The sequence below is a fragment of the Pelodiscus sinensis genome, chromosome 8, assembly GCF_049634645.1.
Source record: "Pelodiscus sinensis isolate JC-2024 chromosome 8, ASM4963464v1, whole genome shotgun sequence".
Taxonomy (NCBI): domain Eukaryota; kingdom Metazoa; phylum Chordata; order Testudines; family Trionychidae; genus Pelodiscus; species Pelodiscus sinensis.
In genome coordinates, this window is record NC_134718.1 from 17,580,807 (window position 1) to 17,594,735 (window position 13,929).

A 13,929-nucleotide genomic window follows, 5' to 3' on the forward strand; every position below is an offset into this window, starting at 1 on the left:
CCTGACCCAACACATACATGGGGGGCGGGGGGAGGGGGCCTTTGTTACTCTTTTCTGCTTGTAAAGTGTGTTACTTTTAGTTTGACTGGTCTGTGCATTTCATAACTTTCATTTCTCTCATGCTTAAATTTAATTGTTTGAGTAGTGAGTACTAAAATGCCTAACCTGCTGTGGCTGGAGTCATTATCCCTATGGCAATTGTGCTCCTGGAAATGGCTGGCATGTCCCTGAGAAGATTAGAGCCAGGGGGTCTCCACATGCTGTTCTTGCCTGTGGACACACTCCTGCAGCTCCCACTGAACAATAATAGAGAACTTTGGCCAGTAGAAGCTGTGTGGTTGGTGCCTGTTGATGAGGGGCAGTGCGTGGAGACATTGCTTTACATGCCAGCTGCTTTCAGGAGTACCAGGATGTGGGCAAGCCTGAGGCAGCTGTCTAGTGGGACTTGAGCCACAGCCCTGCCCTCCCCCAGGCAAGTGCCCTATCCCCTAAGCCACTCCAAGGCCCACCCCATCTTCCTGCCTCCTTTCCTAATGCAGGAGCCAGGTCCAGCCCTGGAGAAGCCTGTGTTGGCTGTCCAGTTGCTCCCAGGGTGTGCAGGCCTTGAACCTGGCCACACCGTGTTCCCGAGGCAAATGCTGTATGTCCTAGTCCACTTGAGAACCCACCCCACCTCCAGAGGGACCTTTATCCTGTGTTGGCTCCAGCTGCTCCTAGGATGGGTAGAGGCAGGGATGGGACTTGAGCCCATCACCCTGTGCTCCCCAGGTGAATGCCCTATCCCCTAAGCCACTCCAGAACCCACCCCACCTCTGTAACTTCAGGGCATCACTTACCCTGCTTTCCTAACGTGGGAGACAGCACCATCCCTCCCACAGTCCAAACCCCTTGGCCCAAGACCAGAGCCTGCACCCCAAACCCCTACCCCAGCCTGGTGAAAGCGAATGAGATTCGGGGAGGAAGAGGGATGGAGTGAGCAGCCTCGGAGAGGGGGGGGGAGGAAGTGGGCAAGGGTATTTGGGTTTGAGGTAGATCTTACACTGCACTTAAATAGAAAAAGTGATCTTGTGGTTAAAAAGGTTGGAGACCACAGGACTACATGCATTTCCCTCTCCTCCCTGCTAGTAAATTTTTTAGCAGGCTGGCCAGCAGCCTGGCTCAGTCCTGGCTTGAGACAGGTCCAGGACCTACCCCTGCTGCAGCTCTGCATTTAAAGTGTATTAGGAGCTGGGTGGGCAGGCAGCCCATCTCTGTCCTGACTCATGCCAGGCACTACAGCTCTGCATTTAAAGTGTATTAGGGAGCCAGGTGGGCAGAAAGCCCAGCTCAGTTCCAGCTCACGCCAGGTCCAGGAGCTCAGACCCGCCCTTAGACAGGGGCTGCTGCCACACCGCACTGCTGCCTCTTTATCAGAGGCTGCAGCACCGGGCGACAAGCAGACAGACCTCAAGGGAGGCTGTTTTTTTAAATTGGCTCCCCTCATGGACCAGCTCCCGCCTGGCATCCCATGCTGCTGCCGCCTCTGATAGAGAGGCGGCAGCACCAAGTGGCAGGGGGCTCCTCGGGAGTGAGGCTGGGGTGCACTGGCTGCCAGCCCCACCCCTGGGACTACAGAATAGTCAATTAACTGATAAGAATTCATGAGGTTACTCAACTATTCAATTAACTGATATTTAGCATCCCTACCCGGGTGTGGGCCAGATTGCACTGGCTACTGGCCCCACCCCCAGGACTACAGACTAATCAACTAAACACTAATAATTCATGCGGTTAGTTGACTATTCAATTAACCAAAAGCTAAGATCCCTATTTTAAATGTGGTCCTACTTCTTACCACAACCTATTCTGGCCTGTGCACTCAGAAGCAAATGTTGACAAACACAAGTTAATGAAAAAAGTACCCATGTGCATCTGGAGAGCACACAAATAACTGCTTCCTTCCTGCTACAAGCATATTCCAGATCACCTCCTCATGCCTGAAAAAGATCTGCTGAAAATGCTAGGGGTGAAAATCATCTCCCTCATTTCTCAGACCCTCTTCTAACTCCCCAAGATGTTACCCTAAGCTATTAAGTTCAAGAGTAAATTACTTAGGAGATGCATGCTTTGAGCATAATTAATATTTTAAAATCTATTGTGCTTTGGTAACACAGGAGAGCTAACAACAGTAAAACTGTGCAAAAAACCTTTGGGACAAAACTAATGCCTTCACCTCAAATCAGAGAGAGTATAAAAGATTCAAAAAAGTATGGGGGAAAGTTTTTTGGAAGGGGGGGGACAAAAGGTAGGCAGACAAGAGAAAAATTACTGAAAGTCATAGTACATGAAAAATATAAAGATGATAAAACCTCCACAGAAAGACACACAACGGACAACTATTAAATTTAAAAAAATGGCAAAATATGTAAAACAAAATTATGAACAAACATGGGAACATGGAAAATAAGGCTAGTGAATATCTGCAGATTTGCAGGGCTCTATAGATAGAACACCAAAATCTACTTTTACCTCATTTTTAAAAACACGGGCTAGCTCAAATTGATTGTATCCATTAAATATTCCAGCCGAGGAAAAAGAGAAGCAAGGAGTCTTCAAGTTATTCCAGCCATCTTCCTTTTTCTTTATTCAAATTTCAAGAGAGGTCAAGTGACCCATTTTAAGAGATAATTCAATTATTGAAAATATAATCCAGAAACTCAAAGACAAATTAGTTATCTCCTAGGACAGTACAAAAGACTATTGCTCAGGAAAACTGTTACCAGGCATATTATCCTTAACTAACAAAAAAGTTACACTTTATTTTACACAGGTAAATATCAGAAGCAGACAAAGCCATCTCTGATGTTAATTCCAAAATCAACAGATTTACATTAAGGATTTATTTTTCTCAAATATAATCTCCTCCTGGTTCCTCCCCTGTGCTTACTGCTCTCCAGCACAGACATCTGTTGTCAACTTCAACACTTAGCAAATCGAGAGACCAGTAGTATGATCACAGAGCATTCTGGCCTACTCAGCCCCGAGCCCATCATTCAAAAACAAGCACAAAGGCCAACTAACAGAATCAAGAAACAGTTAGGATTATTTCATTTCACAATGCCTCCTAAATCAAACCTGAAGTGAAAATAGTGATTGACAAGGGAGCATGCCGAGTCAGAAGCAACTAAAAGGAAAATATTAATTAAATCTCTACCAGGGATTGAAAAATGAGAAGCAAGTACAGAAACAGAAAAGCAAACTTTATATTTATTAAACAAAATAAACCACTCCAGTATTAAAATAGTGGAAGAAAACAGACAGCACGGGTGGATTTCGGTCCAAAAGCCTACATGTCTGTACTGTAATACAGCTTATGATAAACTAGTTTTCAATCCTTGCACAAGAAAATGTTGACACACACACACAAGATGGTCAATTACAGAAAACAGAAGTGGAAAGGAAAGGATGCAGCACAGTAGGCCTGACATCAATGGTAATGACTACACTCACCTACCGTTTACACACAAACAGAAAGCCAAGTGTGCATACTTTGGTAGAGTGGTTCTCAGCCAGAGATACGGGGCACTCAGGGGGCCATGATTAGGTGTCAGGAAGCCCATGAAGCTGGGTCAGCATCATACTTACTGGGGTTCAGGACAGACAAGCCAAAGCCCCACTGCTTGAGGCTGAAGTCCAGGACCCTAAGCCCAGCCACCTAGCGCTGAAGCCAAACTCTGAGCAACTTGGCTTGACAAGGGCATCTGTGGCTAAACTGCCACCCTATTTACAGAAAAGCAGCTGTTGTGACACAATGGGTGACATATTGGGTGATGGACTCAGAATAAAAAAGGTTGAGAACATCTGCTTCGGTAGACAATAATTACTAACATTAAATTCACAGTTTCCTGAAATATTTAGGACAAACAGTTAGAAAGGAAAATGAAAGCCTTGAAGAACAAAAGTGACTTGTCTACACTATCACCTAAGCACATGTAACTTGTGTCCTTCAAGGTGTGCAAAACCTCCCCTTTGAGTGACTTAAGTTATATTGATTTGAGGGTACGTCTAGACTACATGCCTCCGGCGACAGAGGCATGTAGATTAGACTACCCGGCATAGGAAAATGAAGCGGCGATTTAAATAATTGCCGCTTCATTTAAATTTACATGACTGCCACACGCTGAGCCGATCAGCTTTTGTCGGCTCAGCGTGATAGTCTGGACGTTCCGCAGTCGACATCAAAGGCATTTGTCGACCTCCCGGGTATGCCTCCTGGGATGAGGCATACCCGGGAGGTCAACAAATGCCTTTGATGTTGACTGCGGAGCGTCCAGACTACCGCACTGAGCCGACAAACAGCTGATCGGCTCAGCGCGCGGCAGCCATGTAAATTTAAATGAAGCGGCAATTATTTAAAATCGCCGCTTCATTTTCCTATGCCGGGTAGTCTAATCTACATGCCTCTGCCGCCAGAGGCATGTAGTCTAGATGTACCGTAAGTGTCATCCACACAAAGCTACACCAACAGAAGATGCTCTCCCACCAAAATTGCTCCTGCCTCTCATTCAGGCTGAGTAATTTTGTTGACAGAAGAGGAGTCTTCCATTGACATAAGCATGTTTTCACCAGACACACTCCACCTGCATGGATACACCAATGCAGATGCACAGATGTGGCACATTAGTGAGGCCCAGTGCATCAAACTACCATGACCATTGAACACAATGACATCATCAGTACATTATTCACATTGCCCAAAGAATGGGATAATCACAGCTAATCAAGACTGTCCAGACAGTCCGAGTGATGTGTCAAACCATAGCACAAATAAAGTCTCAACAGACTTCTCTAATTGTTTCAGTCTTGCAGGATTCTCACTCCAAGACCCTTAATTTGCGAAGCTAGCAGTCAAATAAGGATGAGCATTCCCCTTTTTTTGCTTTTCTGGACAATTCTTGGGTAAATAAAAGAGGGGGAAACTAAACATTCAAGTCTTTCCTCTGCAGATTCTGAATTAAGTGAATCATAAGGGCACAACCAAAAACATATTTCTAGTCCAAGTGCCAGATCATAAATACAGTAAAAGCTCTGTTATCTGGTATATTGATGGAATGGGGATTGCCAGTTAACGGAATATTCTGGTTAACTGAGAATTACTCTTTACCCAATGGAATACCAATTTTCAAATAATTAAAATACAATAAAATGAATAAAGTATAAAATAGTAAACAGATACTCACCAATGCAGTAGTACTGCATTGCAAAGTGGTTAGTTTCTTGAAGCACTTACCTATATATGTGTAACTTTTCTGTACAGGTGAGTATCTTATCACACTATATATCACTACAGGGAGCACATGATGTACATCCACATTACTAAAAATACAGTTTACACAAAAACTGTACTGAACATAATTTAATCTTTCTTTGATGATTCAGGAAGCACTTTAGGATCTTGCAGTTCTATAGGGTCATCAATATCAACATGAATTGTCATTGGAAAATTAGAAGGTGCAGAGACTAAGCTGAATCTATGGCCCTATGAAAGATGCATTTTTAATAAATGCCTGGTTTCATCTTGCTTACTTGTCTTCTGACTCGTACTATACCAGTTAGTATACTAGTTCTGGTTATTAGACTGAAATTTTGTATTCGGAGATATCAGAAATGCCCGTTAATTGAGCTTTTTGGTTGAGTGCCAAATAACAGCTTTTATTGTACCTAACTCTTTTATAAAGCTGTTCATCAGTAAATTTCTAGTTTATCTTCTTTGTATAAGGTGCTTTGTTATTCCCATTTTACAGCTGAGAAAGTGAGCATAGGAAAGTGAAGTTACTTGCTGAAGGTCAGCCAACAAATTAAATTATAAAACCCAGGTATTCTGAGTCCCAAATATATACTTTAGTAACTAGGCAACACTACCTCCCATAGAATTAAATGGTATTGTGCAAAAACAAATTTAAACATTACAGAAAAACCTTGAACGACCACATAAATCTCCATCTCTTTGCAAACTGAAGTGATATTCCATCAACACTATGAGATTGCCCTTTTCAATGTATTTACTCTTTTTCATATTTGTGATTGTGCAACACACAGGGAGATCACACAATGCAGAAAAAGCACAATACATAGTAGTCAAGGATTATTTGGATACATAGTAGGCAAATTACATTGTCAAAAAAAATGTATATCTAAAGCAGAGGTTTCGTGCCTTAGACTACAGTTGCTAAAGTCCATCATCATAAACAGCCAGTTTAGACACCCTGGTCCAGAAGCAGCCTACCCGAGGAAGTCCGCTGTGCCTGGAACAAGCAGGCACTTATCCCTCAAGCCCCCTGTACCGCAAAGGGCCTTTCCTGGCCAAGAATTCCCAGGGGGACTTTTATTCTCCGCCCTGCCTTGTCCAAGCCCAAGGGCAAAGGGAGACGCCCCACGTGTGCGCCGTAACCCGTACACCCCCAGGCCTCCCCCACTGGCCCCAGTAGCGTTACAAAGGTGTCTCGCACACCGCCCCTGCAGCGTACACAGGGGCCCGTTTGGCCCGGGACACGGTCTCGCCCCGGGCGCTCAGCAGGGCGGGTTGACAGACCTGGGGCGGGCCGGGGCGGCTCCGGGAAGTGGCGCGGGGCTGGCAGCCCCCAGCAGCCCCGGCCGCTAGTGAACAAGAACGGCCACCGGGGGGGGGAAGGGCAGTGGGTCGCGCACCTGCGAGACTGGGGGGAGAATTACCTGCGTCACGTGGGAGCAGGATGGCCGCCCGCCTGGAATCTATCTATACCCGGCGTCCGATGGGCGCGGTGAGGTCATACGATGGGTGGGAGGGGCCACGTGGGGAAGGAGCGAGCGAGCGCCTGGCGCTGTCCGCCGGGCGGTGCTGGAAGGGAGAGACAGGCGGGAGGGCTGGGAGCGCCCCCGTGCCCCACAGACCCTCCCGCCAACCGCCTCCCCTCCCCCCCACATACCCCGCCAACCGCCTCCCGCTCTATCCTACAGACCCTCCCGCCAACCGCCTCCCCTCCCCCCACACACCCCCAACCGCCTCCCGCTCTATCCTACAGACCCTCCCGCCAACCGCCTCCCCTCCCCCCACACACCCCCAACCGCCTCCCGCTCTATCCTACAGACCCTCCCGCCAACCGCCTCCCCTCCCCCCACACACCCCGCCAACCGCCTCCCGCTCTATCCTACAGACCCTCCCGCCAACCGCCTCCCCTCCCCCCACACATCCCGCCAACCGCCTCCCGCTCTATCCTACAGACCCTCCCGCCAACCGCCTCCCCTCCCCCCCACACACCCCGCCAACCGCCTCCCGCTCTATCCTACAGACCCTCCCGCCAACCGCCTCCCCTCCCCCCACACCAACCCCCCCAACCGCCTCCCGCTCTATCCTAAAGACCCTCCTGCCAACCGCCTCCCCTCCCCCCACACACCCCGCCAACCGCCTCCCGCTCTATCCTACAGACCCTCCCGCCAACCGCCTCCCCTCCCCCCACACCAACCCCCCCAACCGCCTCCCGCTCTATCCTAAAGACCCTCCTGCCAACCGACTCCCCTCCCCCCACACACCTGCCAACCGCCTCCCGCTCTATCCTACAGACCCTCCCGCCAACCGCCTCCCCTCCCCCCACACACCCCGCCAACCGCCTCCCGCTCTATCCTACAGACCCTCCCGCCAACCGCCTCCCCTCCCCCCACACACCCCCCCAACCGCCTCCCTCTCTATCCTACAGACCCTCCCGCCAACCGCCTCCCCTCCCCCCACACCCCCCCAACCGCCTCCCGCTCTATCCTACAGACCCTCCCGCCAACCGCCTCCCCTCACCCCACACCCCCCCAACCGCCTCCCGCTCTATCCTACAGACCCTCCCGCCAACCGCCTCCCCTCCCCCCACACTCCGCCAACCGCCTCCCCTCCCCCCCACACACACACCCCCAACCGCCTCCCGCTCTATCCTAAAGACCCTCCCGCCAACCGACTCCGCTCTCCCCCCACACCCCGCCAACTGCCTCCCCTCCCCCCCCACACACACCCCACCAACAGCCTCCCCTCCCCCCACACACCCCGCCAACCGCCTCCCGCTCTATCCTACAGACCCTCCCACCAACTGACTTCCTTCCCCCTAGACTCCTGGTCACCAACCTGTCTATTGCGATCAACTGGTTGATTTTGGGGGCACAACCAGTCAATTGGAGGTGTTCCAGCCCCCCCCCCCATTGCTCCCTACTGCTATGAAGGAGCCCACACTGGTGCTACCTCCTGGGAAAATAGAGGTAGCACTGGCTTCCTGCAGCATGGGGAGGGAAGTCCCATAGCTGCACATCAGATCCTGTGTCTCAGGAAGCATGTGGGCTGCTCCTTCCCTCCCCCAAACAGCCGGCACACTTCCTGAAAAGCCAGGTCTGGCACGCAGCCAGGAACTTCCTTCCCTGTGCTGCCTGTCTTCCTTCCTGTGCTGGCGGGAGAGAGAGGAGGAGGGGAAAGAAGTCCTGGGCTGTGTTCCAGCTCCGACTTCTTAGGAAGCATGTGCACTGCTCCTCCCATCCCCAAAACACAGGGGCTATGTCTAGACTGGCAAGTTTTTCCACAAAAGCTACTGCTTTTGCAGAAAAACTTGCCAGCTGTCTACACTGGCACCTTGAATTTCCACAAAAGCACTGACTTCCTACTGTCTGAAATCAGTGCTTCTTGTGGAAATACTATGCTGCTCCCGTTCAGGCAAAAGTCCTTTTGCGCAAAACTTTTGTGCAAAAGGGCCAGTGTAAACAGCTGAGATTTGTTTTGCGCAAAAAAGCCCTGATCGTGAAAATGGCGATCAGGGCTTTTTTGCGTAAAAGTGCGTCTATATTGGCATGGATGCTTTTCTGCAAAAAGTGCTTTTGTGGAAAAGCATCCGTGCCAATCTAGACACTCTTTTCCACAAATGTTTTTAATGGAAAACTTTTCTGTTAAAAGCATTTGCAGAAAATCATGCCAGTCTAGACGCAGCCTGAGTGAGTTTCCTGAAGAGTCAGAGCTGGCATGCAGCTGCAGGACCTGACCTTGCACCCCCCCAACAACTCATGGCAGGAAGTCCCTGGCTGTGCACCAAATCTGACTTCTTAGAAAGTGTGCTGGCTGTTTTGGGGAGAGGAGGAACAGCACACACTGTGGGATCCCCAGGTACTAGCTGTGCTGTCCCTGCCGCCTGGCCAGACCCCCCACAAGCATCCTGCCCCCTGGCAAGTCTCCCACTTGCACCCTGCCCCAACCTCCACCAGCACCCTTCCCCCTGGCCAAACCCCCATCCAGCACTTTGCCAACACACAATCCTGCACTCTGCCACGGCCTCATGGAGAGATATACCTACCACACAGAGCTGGAAGGGACCTTCAGAGGTCATCAGATCCAGCCCCTGGCCCTCACAGCAGGACCAAGTACCATCCCTGACAGATTTGCCCCAGATCCCTAAATGCTCTCCCCCCCCCCGCCCCAGGATTGAATTCACAACTCTGGGTTTAGCATACCAATGCACAAACCACTAGAACTATCCCTCCCCCCCATCAGCACCTTGCCCACGCACCAACCAGCACCCTGCCCCTGCCTCCTGGCCAGACACGTACCCCCAGCTTGCTCCTGTAGCCTATTTGCCACCCAGATTCTGCACCCCCATCCCTATCCCACTCACTGGCAACCCTGTCCCACACACTGGATCCCTCATTTTTGGCCCCACCTCAGAGCGTAGAGGGGCCCACAAATTCCACTAACCCTGGAACCTCAGAAGTGTTCATATGGCCTGAGGCCTTGAACCTCAGTCCTACCTACTCTCCCCCTCCATAGAGCTGGAGTGCCAGGGGAGTGAGGTGCCTCAGTTGGGGCCACATCAGTGAGGTTGGGGTATTTTGGAGGGGTTGTTTTTTTGTATCTCACTTGTGTGGTCCCCAACTGATTTTCTGTGGATCAGTGACACCTGACCCAAAACAGGTTCTCTGCCCCCTTATAAATAAAGACATTGTGTGTTTGACATAATATTTTCTTTAAAAATGAAGCCTGGCCAACAAGCCCCAAATTGGGACCAAGCCCCCATCTGGCCACAACATCATAAACACTCCTGTATACACACCCCAGACCCAAATCCTGAGCCCATCATACACCCAACCCCCCCTGCCCTAAGCCCCTCATACACTCCAACCCAAACTCCTGCACCCCTACACCCTCAAGCCTGTGGCTTGCTCAGCACCCCAACCCTCTACCTGACCCCAAAACTCTCCAGCCTGGAGCCCCCTCTCCGAGCCAGCATCCTCTTCTCCACCCCTCCTGCACTCAAACTCCCTCCCAGAGCTTGCACCTCTCAACCCTTCCCACATGCAAATTCCTCATTCCCACCCCAAGCCCGCACCTCCTGTCTTAACCCAGGGAGAGTGAGTAAGAGACAGCAAATGATGGAGAGGAGGGGAACAGAGAGGGCAGGGCCTAAAGGAAGGGGTGGAGTCCTGGGGAAGGGATAGGGTAGATCTTGTCTTGCCCGGTCAGTTAAAAAGTGATCTTGGGTGTAAAAAGGATGGAGAGTACTGTCCCCCTACACACCCTGCCAACCACCTCCCTTCATTGCCCACCAACCACCTCCCCTCCTGCCTACACACTCCGCCAACCACCTCTCCTTCCCCCTACACACCCCAGCCAATGGCCTTCCACTGTATCCTATAGACCCTCCCACCAACCGCCTCCCACTCTATCCTTTAGACCCTCCCCACCAACACCTTCCCCTGCCCTACATACCCCCTGACAACTGCCTCCCCTCCCCCATACACAACCCCCACCAACCATCTCCCTTCCCTCCTACACACCTCCTGCCAAACTCCTCCTCTCACCCTACACATGCCTCCAACCACATCCTTTTCCCCTACACAATGCCCGCCAACTGCCTCCCCTCCCCCCTACACACCTCCCAGTAACTGCCTCTCCTCCCCACTACACAGAGCCCGCTCAACAGCCTCCCACTCTATTCTACGGATCCTCCTGCCAACCATCTCCCCTCCCTCCCTACACACACTCTGCTGATCGCCTCTCCTCCCCCTATATATCCCAGCCAACCACCTCCAACTGTATTCTGAAGACCACCATCATTCACCTCCCGCCTCGCCTACATATCCCCAGCCAACTGCCTTCCCTCCTCCCTACACACACTGCAGCCAACGGCCTCCCACTGTATCCTACAGACTCTCCCTCCAACTGTATCCAACCGCCTCCCTCCTCTCTACAGACCCACTGCCAACCACCTCCCCTACCACTACACACCTGTGCCCTGAGCCCATCATATACCTACCCACCCCCGTCCTGAGCCCTTCATACACTCCAGCCCAAACTCCTGCACCACCATACCCACAAGACTGTGGCTTGCTCAGCACCCCAACCCTCCATCTAACAACACTCTCCAGCCTGGAGCCCCCTCTCCGAGCCAGTATTCCCTTTTCCACCTCCTTCTGCACCCAAATGCCTCCCCTCCCCACAACACACATCCCGCCAACCGCCTCCCTCTCCCCACACACCCTGGACAACAACCTTCCACTCTATCCTACAGATGCCCGCTCCAACCGCCTCACACTGTATCCTACAGATCTCCCACTAACTGCTTCCCCTCCCCATATATACTTCCTGCCAACTGCTTCTCCTCCTCACAACACACCCCTTCCATTCACCTCCCCTCCCCCAAACACCTCCCTCAACTGCCTCCCCCATGCACCATCACCAACCGCTTCCCCTCCCCACTACACACCTCCCAACAACCGCCTCTTCTCCTCCCTACACACAGCCCAGCCAATGTTCTCCCACTCTATTCTACAGACTTCCCAGCCAACCGTCTCCTACTTTGTGCTGCAGACCTCCCCACCAACCACCTGCCCTCCCCACTACAGATTCCTCCAGCCAACCGCCTCACACTCTGCCCCATCCCAGCATTGGGGAGCTGGTGCTGGTGCTGCTGCTCCATCTCCCATCTCCCCCCCCCCCCCAACACACACACACAGCCCCACTGCATGGCTGGAGCACACAAAATCTACTAGACTGGGCCCTCCTAGGCTCTGGTGTGTAACAGGAATGTGGGGAGTGTCTCTCACATCAGTAAGGGGTTTTTGTTGTTTGGGTTTATTTTCCTCACTTGTGTGCAGCCCCTGACTGATTTTTCTATTGGTCAGTGGCCCTTGACCCAAAGAAATGTGCCCCTGCTTTAGAGCAATGTGATCCGACAAGGGAGCCAATTGTGCACTTTGATTTTTTGGCTAGCTCTGCAGCAGCACAGTTTGTAGCAATCATGAAGCTACTGTCAGCCCTCAACAATGGATTACCAGAACATTGCATGCTTCAATCACCTCCCCTCTCTCCTCCTAACTTGCATTTGTGCTGGGGATTGCACATAAGGTGGTGTAAGAGCAAGCTCTACATTGTTAGTGATTGTCCTGCAGTGGAAAAGTCAGCTCTGAATATCTAGCAGATTCTTTGGACCCTTTACTCCCTTAAAGTAGCACAAAGGGTAGGACCAGGCCAGAGAAGTCATCTCAATAGGATTGATTCAAATCTCATCCAACTGTAAATCAGGATGATTCATTAACCCTTGGAGTTAATGAAATTATGCCACTTTAAAAACCAGAATAAGAAAGATCAGAATGAGGCCCATGGACTTCAGAAGAGCTAATGGAGGTTTGCAGTGAGGAGATCGAAGCATCTATTCCAGTAAGGTTAATTGCACAAGGTCAAACAGAAAATCAATTTTAGAGCTGGGAGTACAATTCATGTATCTAACCACCATTTCTGTATTCTTATATTTAATGTGTCTAGTTCAGAACTTTATGGCCGTGTCTAGACTGGCCAGTTTTTCTGGAAAATCAGCCACTTCTCCGGAAAAAACTTGCCAGCTGTCTACGCTGGCTGCTTGAGTTTCCACAAAAGCACTGACTTCCTACTGTAAGAAATCAGTGCTTTTTGCAGAAGTACTATGCTGCTCCCGTTCGGGCAAAAGTCCCTTTTGCGCAAAACTTTTGTGCAGAAGGGCCAGTGTAGACAGCTGAGATTTGTTTTGCGCAAAAAAAGCCCTGATCACAAAAATGGCGATCGGGGCTTTTTTGCACAAAAGCACGTCTAGATTGGCACGGACGCTTTTCCACAAAAAGTGCTTTTGCAGAAAAACGTCCATGGTAATCTAGACACTCTTTTCCAAAAATGCTTTTAATGGAAGACTTTTTTGTAAAAAGCATTTCTGGAAAATCATGCCAGTCTAGACATAGCCTGTAGGGCAGTGTTGCTTATGTATCATATTCTGCTGTCACTACCCATTACAATCTTATAAAGGACAACAACATGGTAGTATTATATACCAACAAGCAAAGAAAGCCAAAAGCACAATCCTCATGAAGGAGCCTCAGCACTCAATTGGATAGAATAAAATTAATACATGCTGCTCAAATCAAAGGGTCTCTAACAGAAGAACCAAGTAGGTAAAGAACAAGACACAAACCAGGGAGAAAGTAGTTTCAACATGGAAGTTTTCAGGCTGTGTGATGGGGTATCTGTCCCAAGCTAGCTCTCCAGGCTTGGGAGGCTGAGTTATAGGCAGCCACAATTGAGGCTGCAGCTAATAGGCTGAGTGGTAAGCAGCCACAGGTGGGGCTGGAGATAGATAGGGCCCTGCTGGGGCTGTATAAATGAGGGCTCCTGAAGTAGAGGAGAGAACACTCTTGTTCTAGCAATAAAGCAGGAGGGATCTGGCTGCTAGGGAAGCTACAGAGGCTTCCTGAAAGGCAGGTAGAGCTGGGGAGCTATGGCCTCCAAGGCCTGCTGGGCTTGAGATGAGGCCTGAGAGTACAAGCACTGCAGAGAAGCAGAAGGCAGTAGGCTCACCCCCTTGCTAATGATGAGTGGCTGTTTCAGACTGTAGTTTGCTCCTGAGGCAGGGGCTACATAATGTCTGGCAGTGG

General features: G+C 50.5%; 1 protein-coding gene across 4 annotated transcripts in view; it reads right to left on the reverse strand.

Moving 5' to 3' along the window:
- Positions 1 to 13,535, reverse strand: part of OGDHL (oxoglutarate dehydrogenase L) — a 128,001-nt gene extending 114,466 nt beyond the window's left edge. The window contains exon 1 of one of the 4 annotated variants that reach the window (XM_075934808.1): positions 13,470 to 13,535. The gene's annotated coding sequence lies outside the window, so the exon portion shown is untranslated. Of the gene's footprint in view, positions 1 to 6,473; positions 6,494 to 6,571; positions 6,668 to 6,711; positions 6,986 to 13,469 lie in introns of those variants that run through there. The other 3 variants (XM_075934807.1, XM_006112394.4, XM_075934809.1) reach the window with 3 other exon arrangements.
- Positions 13,536 to 13,929: the final 394 nt, after the last annotated feature.